Consider the following 23,118-nt stretch of genomic DNA (forward strand, 5'->3'; position numbering starts at 1 on the left):
ACAGTAGATAAGATATATAATTAGTGATATTCTAAAATACATTCATTAAAATTGAAACTCATTTTGTTACTCATATAAAAAGTTATGATAAACTGTATCCATGGCAAATGAACAGCATGTAATAAGAAAAAATACCCCATTAGTTTTGTCATTACTAATGCTTTTAGTAATTTTTAATTTTTATATACTGTATATGTATGATAACCAAAGGTGTCAGAACTTATAGTACTTTAGTATTTTTGAATGGGTTTAAAGTTGAGAAGACAGAAGATGCTTGTTAACATTGGACTTCCAGTTTCTGCAGATTGTAATTTTCAGGAAATACATATGAAAGAAGATTGTTATGAAGGTTAGGAGTAGAAGGGATAAATGAAGAAGAGCAGAAGTTTGGTCTGTAAGTTGGAGTTCAAAGTTAAAGGATGTGACAACCGAGGAATGTGTTTTGAAGAGTGAGGTGAAATTATAGATGCCAGTTTAGACAAATAAATGCCCATGGAAGTATCTTTAGGAAAGGCTGGCAGCAGAAACAATGTGTATATGATAGAGAGCAAAGAGAGTTTGTAAGAGATGTGCTGTTAATTAACCTGACTGCCCTCTTTTGAATAGAGCCTAGAAGCTTAAGAGAAGTTCTGGGATATTACTCCAAATGTGGAAGAGTTGTTCCATGGTAAGGCAGAGTAGATTTCTACAGAGTCGAGTAAGTGTTTAGAAGAAAAGTAATGCAAAGAGAAAAAAAGAATGCCCAGTTTTTCTTATGCAGAGGAAGTAATATTTTAGATGCTTATGCTAACAGAGCCAAGATAATCTCTCAATTAAGAAATGTGATCAGTCTTGTCTAGTGGAGTGTTATTAAAGCCTGGCATAGGTGCAGCAGACTTTTTTTTTGATAAATCACATTTTTAGAATGATCAAAGTTAACTAAGTTTTCTTAAGTCTGCAGGCGATTCTTCAGTATTCTCACTGAAAAATCACCTGCAGAACAGTGTTTAATGAATTGGTGGTTATTTGAAAAATTGAAGCTGTTTGTATAGATCAAGTTTCTCAAGCTGGAAGGGGGAATGGTGTGCTATCATCAGCAGGATTTACAGTCAGTGAAAAAGATCATTAATATCCAAAAAGATAACAGTCAGAGAAACAAATTTGGAAGTTTGTTTAGACGTGTATGCTAAACATGATCAAAAGCCTTGGAAATGTCAAAAACAGTGGGAAGGTTTGATGCATGAATTTTAAAATCATATTTTTTCATTTGGAAAGATAACCAAATTTAACTTTTTTTTTTTTTTTGTAAAATTTTATATTAAGGGTAAGGAATCATCTCAAATTATTACTGATAGTTATTGTTAACATAGTACTACACTTTAGTTATAAAGAGAATAGTCTGCGCAGGTAGCACAGTGGTATCGTCACCATCCTCCCCACACTGGGTGGAAAAGGCCTCGGTTCGAATCCCGTAGTTGACGCAAGGAACTTTAATGGGCTTTTTTCACTCCGTGGCTGAGTTAGTCAGTCTCAGGTAGATAGCAAGGTTTTTCTTCCAGCAAAACAGGCAAATCGACCATAGAACACACACAATTTACAGACACAAATACGGGTTAATGTATTCAATTACAGGCAACCCTAAAATAATAATTTGATTTGATTTGATTTGATAAAGAGAACATTTTTTAATTCATTTTGTAATTTTATTAAAGTAGTTTATACAATTAAATAAATATTTATTTAATTATATAATTAAATACAGGAACTCCCCGACTTATGTAATACTTGACTTACGGAAATTCGACTTTATGTAAGTTTTTCCTGGCCTATGCAAACTTAAAAAAATAGTGGAAACGCATTTTGCATCCCATAGGAAAAAATTATATTGTGAAAATATCGTAATATGAACTCAATAACACATTTTTTTTTTCTAATTTGTTCCAAGTCCTTGGAGGTTGAAAATTTCGTTATATTTTTAAGCTATTTATCTCTCTAAAAGGTCATATTTATAATGGAAATTGCACTACCCTTTCATTGTTATCATATGTTCCCATTATAAGAATCAATTTTGAGTGCCTTTGTGATATTTTTCTAAAGCACATTTCTGGAGATCACAACCATAAAACAATTTGCACTTTCCGGTTTACTGGGCAAGGGTTTTCTGTTCGTGCATCTAATTATAAACGGGTAGTAAACTCGATCTTATTGCATTTGTGATAATACCAATAACTGCAATTGTGTGGGTTTTTACGCTGTTATGGTAAAATGTGTTCCCCTTCACTGAAATCTTCAATCATATAAAATACAAATTTTCAGAAACTTCCCTTCATTCCTATTTACGTATTACAATGATGAAGGGCCCCAGGTGCCAAGCGATTTATTAGTGACTAAGCGATTCCCAGCGATATATAGAGCGTTCTAAAAAATATACAAGTTTCTTTAATTTTCATCGTTAAATTCCCTTTATTTTTTGTGAAACAGCTCTTTATCTTACAATCAGTAAGTGAAGACACAGAAAGGAAACTCACCTTTCTTATTTTTTCTCGTATACTCACCTTTACTAATCTAACTTACACAGCCGCTTGGTCACTAAGAGGCACTGCCCTTGCCTCCACGTGGCGGGGCTGGTAACCTGGGAGAGGAAAGTAACACTCCCAGGGCCAAAAGAGCAAACATGAGTAGTAAAATAACTACTAGTACTATAGGGCTTCAAGAGAAAGCTCTACCAAGTAGTGAAACAGAAAACACCAAATCAAAGAGACAGAAGACAGATAGGGACCCACCAAAAATACCAACATTCATTGTCATACATGCAACAGGAGATCAGACATTAGGACGTATGTCTCCGTTTGTTATTCAGAAAACATTAGAGGGTCTAGTAGGATCTCCCAAGTCAGTTCGACGGCTGAGATCTGGAGACATACTAGTGGAAACAGAAAATCCCAAACATCCCAGAAGTTACTTTCAACAACAATTTTTGGAAGAATGCCAGTAGTTGTAACACCACACAACACACTGAATTCTTCCAGAGGGGTGATCTCAGAGTGGGACCTCTTAAATGTGTCAGAGGAAGAGCTCACAGAAGAATTAAGAAGCCAAGGAGTTACAGGAGTGAAGAGAATTAATATCCGAAGGGATGGAAATATAATTCCAACAAGAACCCTTATCGTAACATTTAATACTCCAAAACCTCCAGCAACAATCAAAGCAGGATATCTGAACTGCCAAGTACGACAATATATACCAAATCCACTGCGTTGTTACAAATGTCAGAAATTTGGACAAATGGCATGCAGAAACTCAGCAACCTGTGCAAAATGTGATTCTAAAGAACACGAGACTACAGTTTGCTCTGCCAACATCTTGAAATGTACAAACTGTAAAGGGGAACACCCAGCCTACTCAAAAACGTGTGAAAAATGGAAACAAGAGAAACTAATTCAGAAATACAAAACAGAACACAACACAACGTACCAAGAAGCAAGAAGAATAATACAGCCACGACCTACAAACAAGCCAACATATGCACAAGCAGTAATCCAATATAAATCAGTAGAAGTTCAAACCGAAATTTCCATGATGCCAAAAGAATCATCTACTGGATTGAAGGCACAGAAACAGGAGAAAACAGTGAATACCTCAATTTCTCTTCACACAGAACAGATATCCACAAATCAGCATCACAACGAAAACCGACCTAAACTTATAAACACCAAAGAAACCGAACAGATGGAAATAGGAAAAATAAACACAACGGAAGAACCAGTATTAGAAAATTTCACAGAAGAAGATATGGACATGGACCAGCCAAACTATCCTAAAAAAGATAAGACAAAGCAGAAGAATGCTCCCTTTTGGAAGCAACCCGGAAGCCCTAGAAAAACCAAATAATGGATCAGTTCATCCAGTGGAACTGTAGAGGACTACGTGCCAATTACGACGATGTCCAGTATTTAATAACACAACATACGCCAATATGCTTTTGTCTACAAGAGACATACCTTAGACAACAAGACACCCTTTCAGTGAAAAATTATAGAATATATAGGAAAGACAGATTAAGAGAAAGGTCAACACATGGAGGAGTAGCCATCTTAGTCCATAACCACATCCCAACCGAACACATACCTTTAAACAGCAATATAGAAGCGATAGTGGTAAGGATAACACTGAAATTTAGGGTAACCATCTGTTCAGTGTACCTTCCACCAAGACCAGATATATCATTTGAGGAAATAGACCAACTAATCTCCCAACTCCCATCACCTTTCTGTATAATGGGAGACATGAATGGACATAGATAAGTGTGGGGAAACACTGATATCAACAGATGAGGACGGATAATAGAAAGAATAATAGACCATCATAACCTTTCTCTACTCAATAATGGCAAACATACGTATTTTCACTTTCCTAGTCGTACAACCTTAGCAGTAGATCTAACTATATGCACGCCTTCCCTTCTACTAGAATTAAAGTGGCAAGTAATAGAAAACCCATACAGCAGTGACCACTACCCAGTAATCACCATACTGACCAGAAACCCTCCTTGCCATCCAAACAGACCACCCCGCTGGAAAATAGAAAAAGGTAACTGGGAAAAATTTCGAGAACTGGCAATATTTAATCCACAAATCATCCAAGAAACATCGGTCGATGACGCTCTGAAGCACGTCACAGATACCTTAATACAAGCAGCCGAACAAACAATACCCACAACCTCAACCCGTTTTCTGTTGCACCCAAAATCCTGGTGGGACGAAGATTGCATGAAAACAAGAAGACAACAAAACAAAGCTTGGAATAAGTTCCGGAGATATCCTACAACGGATAATCTGATAAAATTTAAGCAGGCATGAGCACTAGCCAGGTATACACGGAAACAAGCCAGAAAAACTTCCTGGATCCATTTTACTTCCTCTATAAATAGAACAACAAACACAAAAAAAATATGGAATAAAATAGGAAAAATGAATGGGAAGTATAAAAACCAACCATCCCTAGTATTACATTGGAATGGACAAAGCATTACCGAACCATCAGAGATAGCTAATATATTAGGTGAAACGTTTGCTAAAGTATCGTCAAAACAATCCTACACTACTGAATTTTTGACCTGTAGGGAGAAAACAGAAAAAAACAGAATTAATTTTAATACTAAAAGGATTGAACCCTACAACCAACCAATTACAATACATGAATTACGTCAAGCAGTATCACAAACAAAACCAAGTACAGTTGGACCAGACAACATACACTATGATATGCTTAAACACCTAAAGCAGAAAGAGATAGAAAACCTCCTTCAACTGTACAACCGCATATTTCTAGAAAACCAATATCCTGAAGCGTGGCATCACGCAATAGTACTAGCTTTCCAAAAACCCAATAAAGATCAGAAGGACCCAAACAACTATCGTCCGATAGCCCTCACAAGCTGCTTGTGCAAAGTACTAGAAAAGATCATCAACAAAAGATTAGTCTGGTTTTTTGAGACAACTAAGTGGTTCACCAATATGCAGTGTGGGTTTAGACAAAATCGATCCACATTAGATCACCTTGTACGAATAGAAGCAGATATAAGAGATGCATTTATAACCTCAAAGCATATGGTTAGTGTATTTTTTGATATAGAAAAGGCCTATGACACAGCATGGAGACACGGTATATTACAAGATATACACGATTCAGAGGACATTTACCACTATTCATTCAAAATTTCATGAAAAATAGAACATTTCAAGTTAGAGTACAAAACACCATGTCAAAATCATATCAACAAGAAGGAGTTCCCCAAGGGTCTGTACTGAGTGCCATACTATTCTCCATAAAAATAAATAGCATCACAAAACAACTACCACCCACAGTGTCATATGCACTATATGTAGATGACTTCAGTATCTCATATCAAGCACAGAACATGGGAACAACAGAAAGACAACTACAATGTGCAATTAACAACGTCAGTCATTGGGCCCAGAAAAACGGGTTTAGAATATCAAAAGAAAAAACAGTCTGCATACATTTCTGTAGAAAACGAAATTTACACCCTGAACCCGAAATTTACACCCTGAAATTTACACCCTTCAGGGTGTAAATTTCGTTTTCTACAGAAATGTTAACTAATATTACAAGGAAATACAATACCAGTTAAACAAAGTGTAAAATTTCTTGGACTTATTCTAGACAACAAGTTGACCTTTGTAGAACATATAAAAGAACTACGAATAAAATGTATGAAACAACTTAATATTCTTAAAGTCTTAACAACAACATCTTGGGGGGCAGACCGTTATACCCTACTCAACTTGTATAAAGCACTAGTAAGGTCAAAAATAGATTATGGAGCACTGGTTTATGCATCAGCAAGAAAGAGCGCCCTCAAATGGTTAGATCCGATTCACCATAGTGCAATACGAATAGCAACAGGAGCTTTCCGCACATCCCCTGTATACAGTCTCTGTACAGAGGCTAATGAATCACCACTGTTCCTGAGGAGAGAGCAGTTGTCACTGCTGTATGCTTACAGGATAAGACCCATAAGAGACCATCCGACTTGGACAACTTTATTCTCGCCAAAATGGGAAAACATATATAGGAACCGCAAAAGAGCAAACCAGCCCCTAGGCATCAGACTACAGGAGCTACTGATAACACATGATCTCAAAATAGATAACGTTGCAAACCAAGAAGGACATATAGATCCACCATGGATAAACCATACCACAGCTTATGAACTCCTCACACCAAACTGGAATAAAAATACTTTATCAGACAGCAACTTTCAAAAACTGCATGCAGCACATAGAATGCAATATCCCAATCACATACCAATATATACATACGGATCAAAATCAGAGAACCATGTAGGAGCAGTAGCAGTATTCCCAGATGTTACATTGTCACGCCAACTTCCAAAAGAATGCAGTGTCTACACTGCAGAATTAGTAGCAGTTCAGATAGCCCTGGAGCGTTTCAGAACCACCTACCACCTGAGAACAGTAATATACTGTGATTCATTAAGGAACATCCAAGCCATACAAAACACAAGCAATATAACCCATCCAGTACTCTGGAAAATTAAACAGATACTAACAGTTCTCACAAATAAAAAACAAGAGATACTTTTCTGCTGGATACCAGGACACAAAGGGATAAAAGGAAATGAAGAAGCGGATAGAATTGCAAAATCAACCACTAACCTTCAAGAACAATATTTCACAGTTCCACATAAGGACTACAAGCCAATCATTAAAAATCGCTGTCTAACCCAATGGCAAGAACACTGGCAAAAACAAACATGGAATAAATTATATGAAATAAAACCAAAAGTTGAGCACTGGAAAACAAGCATAAGGAAATCAAGGAGAGAAGAAGTTGTTCTGACCAGATTGCAGATAGACCATACACATTTCACAAATGGTTATCTATTACGGGCAGAAGAACCCCAAGATGCCAAGTATGCAATACTATCCAAACAGTTAAACTTATAGAAGATATACTTATAGAATGCCTAACATATGAAAGTGATCGACACCGAATTTTTTCATCATTATTTAAAGGAAACCAAAACATCACCCTTAAAGATCTTTTAGGTGACAAGGAACACGTGTCAGATATGTTTAGATTCATACAAACAATCAACATATTCCATCTGCTGTAAATAATAGTATAATACCACAGAAACAGTTAACCTTGTACATTCGAACAGGAATTATATAAAGAGAACATTGTATAACAAATGAACTGGCGCACTATGATCTCCGTTGTCGATGCGCCAATAAACACCAAAACAACAACAACAACAACAATGATGAAGGGAAAGTGACCAATGAAAAGTGCAAGTGGTGGTAGTGCCAGGAAACAAAACAAAATTGATTTAGAAATGAAGATGAAAATGATTAAGAAGTACGAAGCAGGACAAAATTTTTCATCTATTGCAAGTGAATTAGGTCTCGCTACTTCAACAGTGAATACTATTTTCAAGGACAGTGTGCTTTTATAAAGGAACGTGTCAAAGGATAAATGCACTTAAGATCAACAGTGATCACAAAACAGTGTTCAGGTGCTATATCGAAGATGGAACCACTGTTAATAATATTGATCAAAAATCAGATTCAGAAGCGAATGCTCCTTGAGTCTAATGACCATTCAAGCAAAAGCAACATGTATTTATAAAGATATTAAGGATAAGTACGGCGAACCGCAACCCAAGTTCATGGCAAGCATCTGATGGTTTAATAGGTTCAAACATCATGCTGATTCCCACAATCTTAAAATATGCGGTGAAGTCGCCAGTGCAGATTCTGCAGCTGCAGAGAAATTTTGTGATGTGTTGGAAAAAATTATTGATGAAGGTGGCTATTCAATGCAGCAGATTTTTAATGTTGACAAGACTGCTCTGTATTGGAAAAAAATGCTGGATCAAACATACATTGCCAAAGAGGAAAAAATGCCAGGTTTCAAAGCGTCAAAAGATAGGGCCATTAGGGATATTACAGATTAAAACCACTGCTTGTTTACCATTCTGGAAATCCTCGGGCATTTAAGGGCATCAATAAAGCCACCCTATCTGTGCATTTCTGATCAAACCAGAAAGCATGGATAACAATATCTCTCTTTGAGGATTGGTTTAAATGCTGCTTCATTCCTGAGGTTGAAAAATATTATAAAGACCATGACATTCCTTTCAAGATTTTGCTTCTATTAGATAATGCTCCTGGACATCCTTCGCATCTAGATGATTTCAATTCGAACGTGAGAGTCATATTCCACCAAACACTACTTCACTCATTCAACCTATGGATCAGGGTATTATTTCGAATTTAAAAGCATACTATTTATGCACAACATTTGCTCAACCATTGTCTGCAGTAGACAGTGAGAAAATTTTACGTTAAGAGACTTTTGGAAATCTTAAAATATTTACCATGCCATCTTAAACATTAATAAGGCCTAGACGGAAATTACTAAAAGTTGTTTAAATGGCGCATGGAAGAAAATATGCCCATGGCAAGTAAAAGGCTTCGAAGGATTTGAAAAAAGACGAATCATATGAAGCAGTTACAGATAAGATTGTAAAGGTTGCAGAGCTACTTCATTGGAGGTTGATGCCAAAGACATGGAGGAGTTAAGAGGATGAAGAGAAGGAATTATCTAATGAAGAACTTATTGACTTGCAGGCAGTGAGAGTGAAAGAAGAAAATGCTGAGGAAGCTCAAGATGAACCAAATGAGGAGCTGAGATGCTTCATTACTGGAGAGATCGCAATGGCATTTTGTGAAATTGCATCGGCAATGGCAAGGTTTGAGAAGATGGATCGTGACAGTGAACGATTCTTAAAAGTTAACAGAGGGATGAATGATATGCTTGCTTGCTACAAAGAAATCTATGATGAAAAGAAAAACGCCACCGTCCAGCCATCCATTAATATGTTCTTTCGTAAGGTTGAGCAGCTTATAAATCTCCATAGCTCTCAACCTCTGCAGCGGCGTACTTATCAGCTGAAGACGTTGAGTCTGGCAACAGTGATTGAGAGGTAAAATTTACTGACGTTATGCCTGTCTCCTCTCTTTTTTGTAATTTTATAATTTTGAATTTTTTTTTAAATTGCACGCTTTTGTAATTTTCCTGGAACATGAGATAAAAAATTGAATAAATACAATAAATAATTCTATTTACATGTTCGTCGAACATTTCTTTTTTGATTCAATCAATTCAGCAAGCACAGTTGCGAGTGCTGCACAAGCATGGGGAAATTCCCCGACTTATGTAGCGTTCCTAGGAATGCAACCCTTAATGTAAGTCGTGGAGTTCCTGTATATTAAAATTTAGTAAAATATATAATACTTATTTAATTCTGATTTATAACCATGCAATTTATATTTATTAGACTTTTACTGACTCCTTAGTCCATGTAACTTACAGTTCAGAGTTATAGAAAGAAAAACTATTTCTATAACTAAATATTTAAAGTCCTGGTGATCTTCCTTATTAACAATGTACCTTGTAAATCTTGTTTGAGTGAAATACCTTTTGATTAAAAATTCAGTATGATGAATAATTTTTAAGTCCATTTATGCTGAAAATATATTAGCATTAGCATTGGTTACATATTGGTTTACATGTTTTTTTTTTTTTTTTTTTATGAGAACCCCAAACACGAGAGATATTAGAACCTATAGTACTTAGTACTGTGCTTGGGTTGGAGGTTGAGAAGACAAAAGAAGATATTTGTTGACATTAGACTTGAACTTCAGTAGATTGTAGATTTCAGGAAATATGTATGAAGGAAGGTTGTTCCAGAAAATGGCAGTTGAATGAATAAACGAGGAAGATGAAAAGTAGGTTCTGTGAGTTTGAAGTTGGACAGTAAATGGATGTTGGTTGGTGGCGGCATGTGTTCGGACTGTTTTGAAAGAGAGAGAGCGGGAATAATAGAAGCCAATGCTATTATTCAAGGAATAATACAAGTCAATTGCTGAATTGAACAGTGCCCATGGAAGTGCGGAAATTTGCCTTTAGCCAGCGGGTGGTTGGTTGGTGGAACAGACTTCCAGAATTTGGGACGAGGCTACTAGAGACGGTCGTTTTCAAAGCCGCTAAGTGGATTTTTCTTATTTATTGATTTGAAATTATTGTTTTTCTAAAACTTTTGATTTAAATTTAGTAGTATAACATTATTTTGTGATTTTCTGATTAATTTGGTGTATTTATTCTTTACTCGGCCTTGTAATTGCATAAAAGTATCGGTAAAGGTTTCCACGTGTTTCAACTCCGCTAACCGTTCGTAATTTTCCCGCCTTTGTGATACGATATACCGTACTAGATAGCGTTAGTTGAACTTCGTTAGCAGTTAAATTGTACGTTTAAATAAATACATATAACGACTTAGATTACAAACGTAATATAATTAATTTTATTTAACATAATTAATTATACATATAACCACTTAGGTTACGTAACATAAATAATTAGTAAAAACAAATAATTAATACATAACTTGATACGAAAGTTATATAAAGGGATTTCGCAGATAACACTCGTTACTGAAACGTAAATATTTCGTAGATAACACTCGTTACTGAAACGTAAATATTCCGTAGATAACACTCGTTACTGAAACATAAATATAGCGTTATAACTGTGTTTGGATACAAGTTTAGGATTTAATTTTGTACAGAAATTGAAATTTTATTGAAAGTAAATCTAAATCATGACTCAAACCAGAGCAGCAAAGCAAAGGGCTCAAGCTAATGGGAATGCTGTGGCCCAGGGGAGAACTGAGGGGGGCAGTTGTCCTCTGAATCACAGCCTTGTAAGATGCACTATTTGCTTGATGTTTGCGGAGCAGTCAAGTATGGGACATGATACTGCCATGGGGGATGTCTTTGTGTGTGTGCGATGCAAGGAGTGTAAGGAGATAAGGCGACAACTCAGCGTTGTTATGGGCCTATATGAGAGCTTGAAGGATAGGGTGGATGCCCTCGAAGGATTACAAGTGAGGGGCCCATCAAGCTCTCAGCTGCCCACACCAATGCCAGAGCTTGCACTTGGTCATCGCGGAACACAGCGGCAACCCCCAAGGCAGAATGCGCTGGTCCCAAAGGAACTAGTAGTTGTTGGTGACTCTATTGTCAGGGAAACGGGAAACATGCTTTGTAAAAAGGATAGGTGGAATAGGACCAGGGTATGTCTGCCAGGGGCAAAAGTTGATGACGTTGTAGAGCGGATATCATCTTTTAAGGGCACAAAAGGTGATATAGTTGTACACGTTGGCACTAATGACATTAAGAGTAGGAGACCGGCGGAATTACTTGACAAGTACAGGTCACTGATGAAAAAAAGCCGTGAATTAGGGTTGAAATTGAAAGTGTCTGCAATTCTGCCCAGACACGATAGGAGGGAGTATATGATGAGAGCCCTGTCAATCAATTAGGCCCTGGAAAGATTGTGCAGGGCTCAAGGGGTAGAATTTTTTTCAGCCTGGTCTGTACTTGTTAACAGGAGAGACTGCTTCTACAGGGATGGGATACACTTAAATAGAAAGGGTGCAAGAATGTTTGCTGATGCTATCGAGGCAATGTTAGGTGGGTCGGAAACTGCTAGATTGGGGGGATACAAGGACTAATAGATTAACAGTAGCCACTGGCAGAGGTGAAAGTGATTCTTGCACTGCTTCTATTGGAATGAGCTGCAGCCTGGAAAATAAGATGCAGGATATTTCAGAGACTGCTGGGAATCATTGGGGTACAAGTAAACACATGGGTTGTGTTAGGGTAGCTAAGAAAAAGAACAGGTGCATGTATACTTGTGTGTACACCAATGCTAGGAGTTTAGTAAATAAATTTGATGAATTTGAGGTATTGCTCAAAACATCAAAGGCAGATATTGTGGGGATTTCAGAGACGTGGTGTCACACAGATATAAGAAATGCAGAACTGGAATTTGCGGAGTACAATGTCTACAGAAAGGATAGACAGGATAGGAAGGGAGGAGGGGTTATGCTATTAGTTAAAAAACACATAAAATCCAAGGAAGTGAAGCCAGTCGACATCGCTGGACAGTGCAGTGTCGAGTCAGTTTGGTGTGACATAAGCATTGGGAGATCAAAATTGAGAGTAGGAGTGTGCTATAGGCCTAATGACTCTGATGAGTATAATAAGAAACTGTTCGGAGAAATAGAGTGGGCCAGTAAATCAGAGAGTCTTATAATGGGGGATTTTAATTTCCCAGATATTGACTGGAATTTGAGGGCTGGTCACTCACACAGTAGCAAGGCTTTTGTGGATTTATTGGATGATTGTTTTCTACATCAGCATGTTCGGGAGGCAACTAGAGGGAGTAATACTCTTGATTTGATTATCAGTAGTGATTCTTCATGCATTAAGAATCTGCAGATAAATGAACCACTTGGTGGCAGTGATCACAGTGTGCTGAAGTGGGAGTTACTCAAAGAGGTAACTACCATTAGGGGTAAAGGGAAGGGGTATTGCTTTCGTAAAGGCGACTACAATGGACTGAGACAGTATTTAAATTCTATACAGTGGGATCAACTGATGATATTGCCAACAGCAAATTCAAAATGGGAAGCATTCAAAGAACTTATCGTGGAAGCTACTAGGCTTTACATACCAACTAAGAAATATTGTTCAAGGTTTAGGCCTAAATGGTTGTCAGATGAACTAATGAGGCATATGGCAGAGAAGAAAAATGCATGGGATACATACAAATTAACACGTGACACGGACGCCTATGATAGATACAAGTTGATCTGTAACCAAGTTACAAAGGAGGTTAGGCAGGCGAAGGCAGATTACGAGAGATCCTTGGCAAGGGATGCGAAGAAAAACAGCAAAGAGTTCTTTACTTATGTAAACTCTAGAAGGAAGGGGATGAATCAGATTGGTCCACTTGAGATCGATGGGTCAACTGTTGATGACCCTGCTCGGGTAGCTAACAAACTAAATGAATATTTTGCATCGACATTCACACATGAGGAGTTATTCAGCGAGGGGAATGCCAGAGGTGTATTCAATTCTAGCAGTAAGCTAGAGAATCTTGTAATAACTGAGAGCAAAGTGGAGGGGAAATTGTTGAAGATAAACACGAGAAAGGCACCTGGGGTGGATGGGATCTATCCAGTTATATTAAAGGAGGCAGCAAAGGAGGTAAGCAAACCCTTAGCCATAATTATGAGAGCTTCCTTGGACTCAGGGGAGGTACCCATTGACTGGAGATGTGCAAATGTGACCCCAATTCACAAAGGGGGATCAAAGGCTGACACAAGTAATTATAGACCTGTGAGTTTAACTTCTGTTCCCGGAAAATTAATGGAGGCACTGGTGAAAGAAGCACTGCAGGATCATCTAGACAAGACTTCAGTTATAGCTAGGACACAGCATGGTTTTGTTAAGGGGAAGTCTTGCCTGACCAATTTGATTGGATACTATGATGCAGTCACAAAAGAACTGGATGCAGGGAATAACTTTGATATTATATACTTGGATCTTAGAAAGGCTTTTGATACTGTTGCACATGGAAGACTGCTGCACAAATTGGAGCAGTGTGGCATTGGAGGCAAGTTGCTGCTATGGATAAAGGGGTGGTTGAGGGGGAGAAGACAGAGAGTGGTAATCAATGGACACTGCTCATCGTGGACTAATGTTATTAGTGGAGTCCCTCAGGGTTCAGTATTGGGGCCTTTATTGTTTTCTGTATTTATAAATGATATTGATGATGATATATCAGGCTTAATGTCCAAGTTTGCAGACGATACGAAGGTTGGCAGGGTTGTCAAGGACACTACTGACACTGTGCTGCTGCAACAGGATTTGGAAAGGTTGAGCAGATGGGCTTCGAGGTGGCAAATGAAGTTTAACATTGACAAATGTAAAGTACTACATATGGGAAACAGCAACCCCAGAGCAGCGTATCAACTCTGTGGTACTACACTGACAGTGGTAGAGAATGAAAGGGACCTGGGGGTGGTGGTGCAGGCAGATATGAAGTTCTCTGAGCAGTGCAGACGAGCTGCAAGAGTAGCTCATGGTGTATTGTCAATGATATATAGGAATTTTTCTAGCAGGGATAAGGAGGTGATTATTCCCTTGTATAAGGCAATGGTCAGGCCACACCTAGAGTACTGTATACAGGCCTGGAGGCCTCATTTCAGGAAGGATGTAGAGCTGCTGGAACGAGTACAGAGAAGGGCAACTAGATTGGTGAATGGGACAAAGGGGTTCTCTTACGAAGAAAGGCTTAAGTTTTGCAAATTACAGTGTCTGGAAACTAGGCACCAGCGGGGTGATCTGATAGAGGTGTACAAAGCCTTGAATGGTTTGAGCATGCTCAATGCTGATGGGATTCTTCCTCTAGCTCAGAAAAATCACCTGAGAGGGCATAAATTCAAATTGAGGAAAGACAGATGTAGGATAGATGTGCGGAAATTTGCCTTTAGCCAGCGGGTGGTTGGTGGGTGGAACAGACTTCCATCCCTTGTCGTGGAAGTTGATAGCCTAAATAAGTTTAAGGCTCAGCTGGACAGGTATTTCGAACGAACAGAGGGGTGAAGTGGAAGTGGTTATTTTTATTTATTTATGTTACTTTTTTTTTTTTTTTTTTTTTTTGGCTGATGCTGCATAAGCTTGCTTTCTTGCATCAAATGCCTCTACTAATGCTAATGCTAAGTATCCGTAGAAAACAAGGCATGCAGCATTAGCATTAGTAGACTCATATGATGCAAAAAAAGCAAGCCTATGCAGCATCAGCCAAAAATAAAAAAATACCCGCTCCCATTTCACCCCTCCGTTCGTTCCAAATACCTGGCTAGCCCAGCCTTAAATTTATTTAGGCTATCAACTTCCACAGCGAAGGATGGAAGTCTGTTCCACCAACCAACTACCTGCTGGCTAAAGGCAAACTTCCGCACATCTATCCTACATCTGTGTTTCCTCAATTTAAATTTATGCCCTCGCATGTGATTATTCTGAGCAAGAGGAAGAATCCCATCAGCATTGAACATGCTCAAACCATTCAAGGCTTTATACACCTCAATCAGATCACCTCACAGGTGCCTATTCTCCAGACACTGTAATTTCTGTAATTTGCAAAATTTAAGCCTTTCTTCATAAGAGCAACCCTTTGTTCCATTCACTAATCTTGTTTCCCTTCTCTGTACTTGTTCCAACATCTGTACATTCTTCTTGAAATGAGGCCTCCAGACCTATATACGGTATTCAAGGTGTTGCCTGACCATTGCCTTATACAAGGGGATAATCACCTCCTTATCCCTGCTGGAAACATTCCTGTATATCATTGACAAGACACTATGAGCTACTCTTGCAGACCGCCTGCACTGCTCAGAAAACTTCATATTTGCCTGCACCATTACCCCCAGGTCCTTTTCGTTCTCTACCACTGTCAGTGTAGTACCACAGAGTTGATACATCACTCTGGGGTTACTGCTTCCCATATGTAGTACTTTACATTTGTCAATGTTAAACTTCATTTGCCACCTCTCAATCCATCTGCTCAACTTTTCTAAATCCTGTTGCAGCAGCGTACTGTCATTAGTGTCCTTAACAACCCTGCCAACCTTCGTATTGTCTGCAAACTTGGACATTAAGCTTGATATACCAACATCAATATCATATATAAATACAGAAAACAACAATGTACCCAACACTGAACCCTGAGGGACTCCACTAATAACATTAATCCACGATGAGCAGTGTCCATTGATTACCACTCTCTGTTTTCTCCCACACAACCATCCCTTTATTCATAGCAGCAATTTGCCCCCAATGCCACACTGCTCCAATTTGTTCAGCAGTCTTCCATATGCAACAGTATCAAAAGACTTTCTAAGATCCAAATATATGATATCAAAGTTATTGATACCCTGCATCCTTCATGGATACCATGACCACATCATAGTATCCAATCAAATTGGTCAGGCAAGACTTTCCCTTAACAAAACCATGCTGTGTCCGAGCTATTATTGAAGTCTTGTCTAGATGATCCTGCAGTGCTTCTTTAACCAGTGCCTCCATTAATTTTTCTGGAACAGAAGTTAAATTAACAGGTCTATAATTACTTGTGTCGCCCTTTGATCCTCCTTTGTGAATTGGGGTCACATTTGCACATCTCCAGTCCATGGGTACCTCCCCTGAGTCCAAAGAAGCTCTCATAATTATGGCTAAGGGTTTGCTTACTTCCTTTGCTGTCTCCCTTAATATAACTGGATAGATCCCATCCATCCTGAGGGCCTTTTTTATGTTTATCTTCAACAATTTCTCCTCCACTTTTCTCTCAGTTATTACAAAATCATCTAGCTCACTGGCAGAGTATAACTCACCTCTGGCATTCCCTTCCCCGAAGAACTTCTCATGGGTGAATGTAGAAGCAAAATAGTCAATTAGTTTGTTAGACAGTTGAGCAGGATCATCAACATTTGAACCATCAATATCCAGTTGACCAATCTGATTCATCCCTTTCCTTATAGAGTTTACATAGATAAAGAATTGTGTTGTTTCTCTTTGCATCCTTTGGCAAGGATTTCTCATAATCTGCCTTTGCCTGCATAATCTCCTTTGTGACTTGGTTACAGACCGGCTTATATCTATCGTAGGCTTCAATGTCACCCATTAATTTATATGTATCCCATGCATTTTTCTTCTCTGCCATATGTCTCAATATTTCATCTGACATACATTTAGGCCTAAACCTTGAACAATATTTCTTAGTTTGTATGTAAAGCCTAGTAGCTTCCAAGATAAATTCTTTGAATGCTTCCCATTTTGAATTTGCTCTTCGTAACATCATCTGTTGTTCCCACTGTATAGAATTTAAATACTGTCTCAGATCACCATAGTCGCCTTTACGAAAGCAAAAACCCTTCCCTTTATCCCTGATGGTAGTTACCTCTTTGAGTAAATCCCACTTCAGCACACTGTGATCACTGCTACCTAGTGGTTCCTTCATCTGCAGATTCTTAATGCATGAAGAATCACTGCTGATAATCAGATCAAGAGTATTACTCCCTCTAGTTGTCTCCCAAACATGCTGATGTAGAAAACAATCATCCAATAAATTCACAAAAGCCTTGCTAGTGTGTGAGTGACCAACACACAAATTGCAGTCACTATCTGGGAAATTAAAATCCCCCATTATAAGACTCTGTGATTCACTGGTCCACTCTATTTCCCTGTACAGTTTCTTATTATACTCATCAGAGTCATTAGGCCTATAGCACACTCCTACTCTCAAGTCTGATCTCCCAATGCTATGTCACACCAAACTGACTCGACACTGCACTGTCCAGTGATGTAGACTGGCTTCACTTCCTTGGATTTTGTGTGTTTCTTAATTAATAGCTTTGAAAATAGAGAGCTATTAAGTTCTCGATAATTCCTATATTCTACAATAAAATATGAAACAACAGAGATTACCTTTATTTTAGATATAGGAAGCTTCTTTTCCAACCAACTCTTCTGGTCCAACGTGCTAATAATTCTTTGGGAAGGCAATATCAATTTTACAAAACATGTGAGACATTTTTCCCACTGTCAGAACCGTAGTGTTCAGACCCCTCGGTCTCGACCTTGAGTGCTCAAGACTTCTGTCTTCAAACACCATACCTCTGGTAGCAAGGAAACCATTACTTGGATTGACATAAAATTAAATTTTGAAGGTCTAAACCGCTTGATAAATATGGACCGATTATTTTCTTTGGTCCAGTAGCTGGACAATAGAGTTACATTCCTTAAGTCAGACTAGAACTTTTCGGGGCTAAAGTTTTCAGGGCTTTTTTGCGCCATAAAAACCAAACCAAACCAAGCATTCTTATGATTATAAATTATCAGGGAAAACATAAACTGATAGTAAGTACAGAGTAATCAGCAATCAAGTCATTAAAGAGGTTAGACAAGGTATGGCAGATTATGAGAGGCCGTTGCCTACGGATTCAAAGAAAAGTGGCAAAGAATTCTTTGCTTATGTTAGCACTAGAATGAAAGGGATAAACAACATTGCCCAACTAAGCATGACTGTTGGATGATTCTTTTCAAAGCTATAAATATATCACATCTGCATTCATGTGTTAAGTTTTTAGGGAAGGGAATACCAAAGCATAAGGTAACCTTCAGCCATTATCAACCCACTGCAGGATGGAAGCCTCCTCAACAATTCATGCTGAGGGAAATGGACCATAATCCGCCCTGCTGGTCCAGTGCAGGTTGGTAGATCGACTGTATTTAGCATTCAGGGGCTTGAACCCCAGCCTACTCAAAGAGTGTGTGCTACTGCACTCCCGCTCCTGACCACTCGGCTACGGAGGCATACCAAGTTATAACTGGAAACTGGCCCTGGGTGCCAAGCATTCCATGGCCAAGCATTCCATGGCCAAGCAATTATAGTGCATTTCATAAAGCGATCTTTTCAAAGAGCTTTTGCCCTATAGAGATTCTTTTATGTTCTGATTACCGTTTTCCTCATTCTCTACTTGAGAAGCTCTTTGAGACTACAGGAAGTAGGCAGAGGCCCAGAAAGGAAAGACACCTTTCTGTTTCTTTTTCATATCTCTCACTAACACAACTAACAGTTGCTTGGTCACCTCGTGGCACTGCTCCTGCTTCCCTGTGGCAGGGCCAGTAACCTGGATTGTAAAGGCAAATCCCCAGGGCCAAAAGGAGCCATCATGGATAAAAATTCTTATCCACCCTTAGAGCCTATGAGCTCAAGACCTGAAACTTACACTGACTATGACACCAATCATGACTTAGGTAATGACAATCCAAAGAGACAGAAGACCAATCATATGGAGCAATCCTGCCCATCATTTTTAATTTTCCACTCGCTCACTGGTCAGCCTATGAGCAAACTGTCTCCCTTCGTTATACAAAAACATCTGGAAGGTATTGCTGGATCTCCTGAGACTGTTAAAAGACTCCAATCAGGAGACTTATTAGTGGAAACTACAAACCACAGGCATTCAGAGAAGCTTTTACAGCTTACAAACTTTGCTGGCATTCCAGTAAAAATATCTCCTCATGCAACCTGAAATTCATCTAAGGGTGTCATATCCAGTTGGGACCTTTTAAATGTCATCAAGGAGGAAATAATCCAAGTTCTGCAGGGACAAAATGTAATTCAAACAAAATGACTAAAAAAGATAACCAACTTATACTAACCAGAAATATTATTCTCACCTTTAAACACCCAACTTGCCCTCCTCTATGAAAGCAGGTTATTTACTTTGCCCCATCCACCCCTACATTTCCAATCCTTTACGATGCTACAAATGCCAAAAGTATGGCCACTCACAAACTGTATGCAGAGGAGTTCCTGTCTGCTCTAACTGTGGTTCCTCAGATCACATACAAAGTGACTGTACGTCTACAAAAATGACCTGCCCAAATTGCAAAGGGGATCATCCTGCATATTCCAAGACATGTGAAAAATGGAAAACTGAGAAAACAATAGTAAAATACAAGGTTGAGAACAAAGTAAGTTACCAAGAAGTGAGAAAACTAGTTGTACCTCCTATAAACAAAAATGTAACCTATGCCAGTGCCGTCAAAAAGTATCAGTCTCCACTCAAACCGATGTCACAGTTCCTACTAATAAATCAATTTCTGATTGGGCTAGAAATACCCTCTCCGATCAATAACCAAGTATGTATAGTAAGGAACAACCCAAACTCTTAGATCAGGCAAATAATACTCCTCTGACAATACCAGTGGCATCTCCTCCTTCAAAGAGTGCTACCACATGGCACATCAATACAGGAAGATGCTGTTTTAGAAATCTATGCTGAAGAAGAAACGGACATTGGCCGGCCAGTTTTCTCCAAAAAAGAAAAACAAAAACTGGAATGTAATAAGCCAATTGAATTTTCAAAAAGCAGTCAGATACAGCTCCATCAATTAAAACAAATAATGCCTTGTATTTTACAATGGAACTGCAGAGGTTTTCGTTGCGACAGATGACATCCATGATCTAATTAATCGATATTCTCCAGTTGCCCTTTGTCTTCAGGAAACTTGCCTAACCTTGCAAATTTCTTCTTCGATAAAGAACTATTGCCTTTATCGAAGAGATCATAATACAGCTAATGCTGCCCATTATTTGTATTACATTATCTGTATTACGGTGGCGTGGCAATCCTAATAAATTCAAAAATTCCGACTAAACATTCCACTTCAAACTGAACTAGAAGCTGCTGCTGTTTGTATAACTCTCCATATTGCAATAACAGTAGTTTCAATCTACTGACAACCAAAGCATATTTACTGTTTAAAAGATCTCGAAGACCTCTTCATACAGATACCTCCACCTCTCTATATATTAGGGGACTTTAATGGGCACAACCCCTTATGGGGGCTCTTCTAAATTAGATAGACAGGATCAACTCATTGAAAGCTTTTTAGAGGCACTGAATCTCGTCTTACTCAATACTGGCGCACACACTCACATTCAGCTCCCAACTAGATAAACCTCAGCAATAGATCTCTTCATTTGTTCTCCAGTACTGGCCCCGACCATAGAGTAGTATGTTGTTAATGATCCTATGGGCAGTGATCGCTTCCCAATTGTATGCAACATATTAATAGCACAGACTCCTCTAACTCAAACCTGCAGGAAATGGAAATTTGTCCGAGCAAACTGGGCAAAATTCCAGTCATCAATATCCTTTGATCAGGAAAAAATCCGTCTCCAGCCTATTGATGATGTGACAGATTACATCACGTCGCATCTCCTAAATGTAGCCAAAGACACAATACCACTATCCAATCCCCCTGGCCGAAAACATTATAATTATTGGTGGAATGAGGAATGCACAATAGCAATAAAAAGCAAAAAATAAAGCCTGGAATCTGTTTCGGCAATATCCAACCACAACCAATCTGATAAATTATAAAAAATTAAGGGAAAAAGTATGTTTCTATATACAAAAGCAAGCCAAGAAAGAATCCTGGACCCACTTTGCATCCAGCATCAACAGAAACACTGACAGCAAAATAATTTGGAAAAAAATTAGACAGCTATCTAGTAAGTTTCCAACCATACCATCTCCAATCCTCTCCTGGAATGGGCGAGATCTATCAAGTCCCTTGGATATAGCAAATGCTTTGGGAAATACCTTTGCTGAAATATCAGCAGCATCTGCATATACTACATCTTTCCAGCGAATTAAAAACAGTAAAGAACAGCATACTATTGACTTCCAAACTACTCGCAGTCTACCGTATAACAAACCGCTGCAATATTCTGAACTTTTACATGCGATTAAAACAGCCCACAATGGTGCTGCCGGACCAGATGGGATCTATTAGGTCATGCTGCAACATCTTGATGACAAAGCTTTGTGCCTCCTTCTGCTCTTTTACAACTGCATTTTTTTAGAAAATGTTTATCCAGCTTCTTGGCATCATTCTATTGTTTTGGCATTCCTGAAGCCTGGAAAAGATCCATCCAACCCCCATAGCTATATACCAATATCTCTCTCAAGCTACCTCAGCAAAATCCTTGAAAAAGTTGTCCACAGTAGACTCGACTGGATCATTGAGTCAGAACATCTAATGAGCCATAGTCAACACGGCTTTCGAAAAAACAGGTCATGCTTGGATCTGATGTTCAAAGCTGAATTTTTCATTCAGAATGCTTTTGTTAAGCACGAACATCTAGTATTGGTTTCAATAGATATAAAGAAGGCATTTGACACCACATGGCGGTATGGCATACCTAGTAATCTTTGCTTAGAATGGGATTCGAGCCCGTGACCACCAAATACGGAGGATGCGGAAAGGTCAGGGAATGACCACCGCATATCCCCAGAGCAATATGGCGCTAGTTGCTAATGCTCCTAAAAACCAAATAACAACATTAGAGATCTTTGTGCTCTTGGTCTATGGGGCAACCTTCCCAAATTTGTTCAGAATTTTCTACATTTTAGATTGTTCCAAGTGAGATATCAACATGCCCTCTCTGCAACTTTCATTCAGGAAGAAGGTGTTCCACAGGGATCAGTATTGAGTGCCACTCTTTTTTGCTCTTAGAATCGATTCCATCACTAAACAGCTTCCAAATACAATTGAGACTTACCTTTATGCAGATGACCTTTCCATCTCCTGCCATTCCCAAAACATGAGATCTATCGAAAGAAAGCTTCAGATATCACTAAATAAAATACAACAATGGGCCAGCCTCAACGGCTACCGACTCTCTCAGCCGAAAACAGTTGCAATCCATTTTTGGAGACAACGAAAACTTCATCCGGATCCTGAACTTCAAATTTCCAATGTCTCCATCCCAGTCTCTACTAAATCAGATTTCTAGGATTAATCCTTGACAACGAATTAAATTTCTTAAACCATATTAAAAATGTACGTATGTATAAAAAAGTTAAATATACTTCAAACTTTATCCTCCCTAACATAGGGTGCAGATCATACCTCCCTGCTTCAGTTATTCAGGGCATTAATCAGATCCCGTCTCGATTATGGTGCTCCTGTCTGTGGTTCTGCCAGAGCAAGCGCACTGCGCTGGCTTGATCCAGTTCAACACAGTGCTGTGAGGATTGCACTTGGTGCATTCAGAACCTCACCAACTCATAGCCATTACATTAACACTCATGAG

General features: G+C 38.6%; 2 protein-coding genes across 2 annotated transcripts in view; one reads left to right on the forward strand and one right to left on the reverse strand.

Annotated features, from left to right (window-relative positions):
* Positions 1–23,118, forward strand: part of LOC150090365 (uncharacterized) — a 314,634-nt gene that overhangs the window by 163,762 nt on the left and 127,754 nt on the right. The window lies entirely within an intron of this gene.
* LOC150090366 (uncharacterized) overlaps positions 1–23,118 on the reverse strand; it is a 331,637-nt gene that overhangs the window by 120,087 nt on the left and 188,432 nt on the right. The window lies entirely within an intron of this gene.

This window comes from Mastigoproctus giganteus, chromosome 2 (assembly GCF_048544385.1).
Source record: "Mastigoproctus giganteus isolate SK-2022 chromosome 2, ASM4854438v1, whole genome shotgun sequence".
NCBI lineage: Eukaryota > Metazoa > Arthropoda > Arachnida > Uropygi > Thelyphonidae > Mastigoproctus > Mastigoproctus giganteus.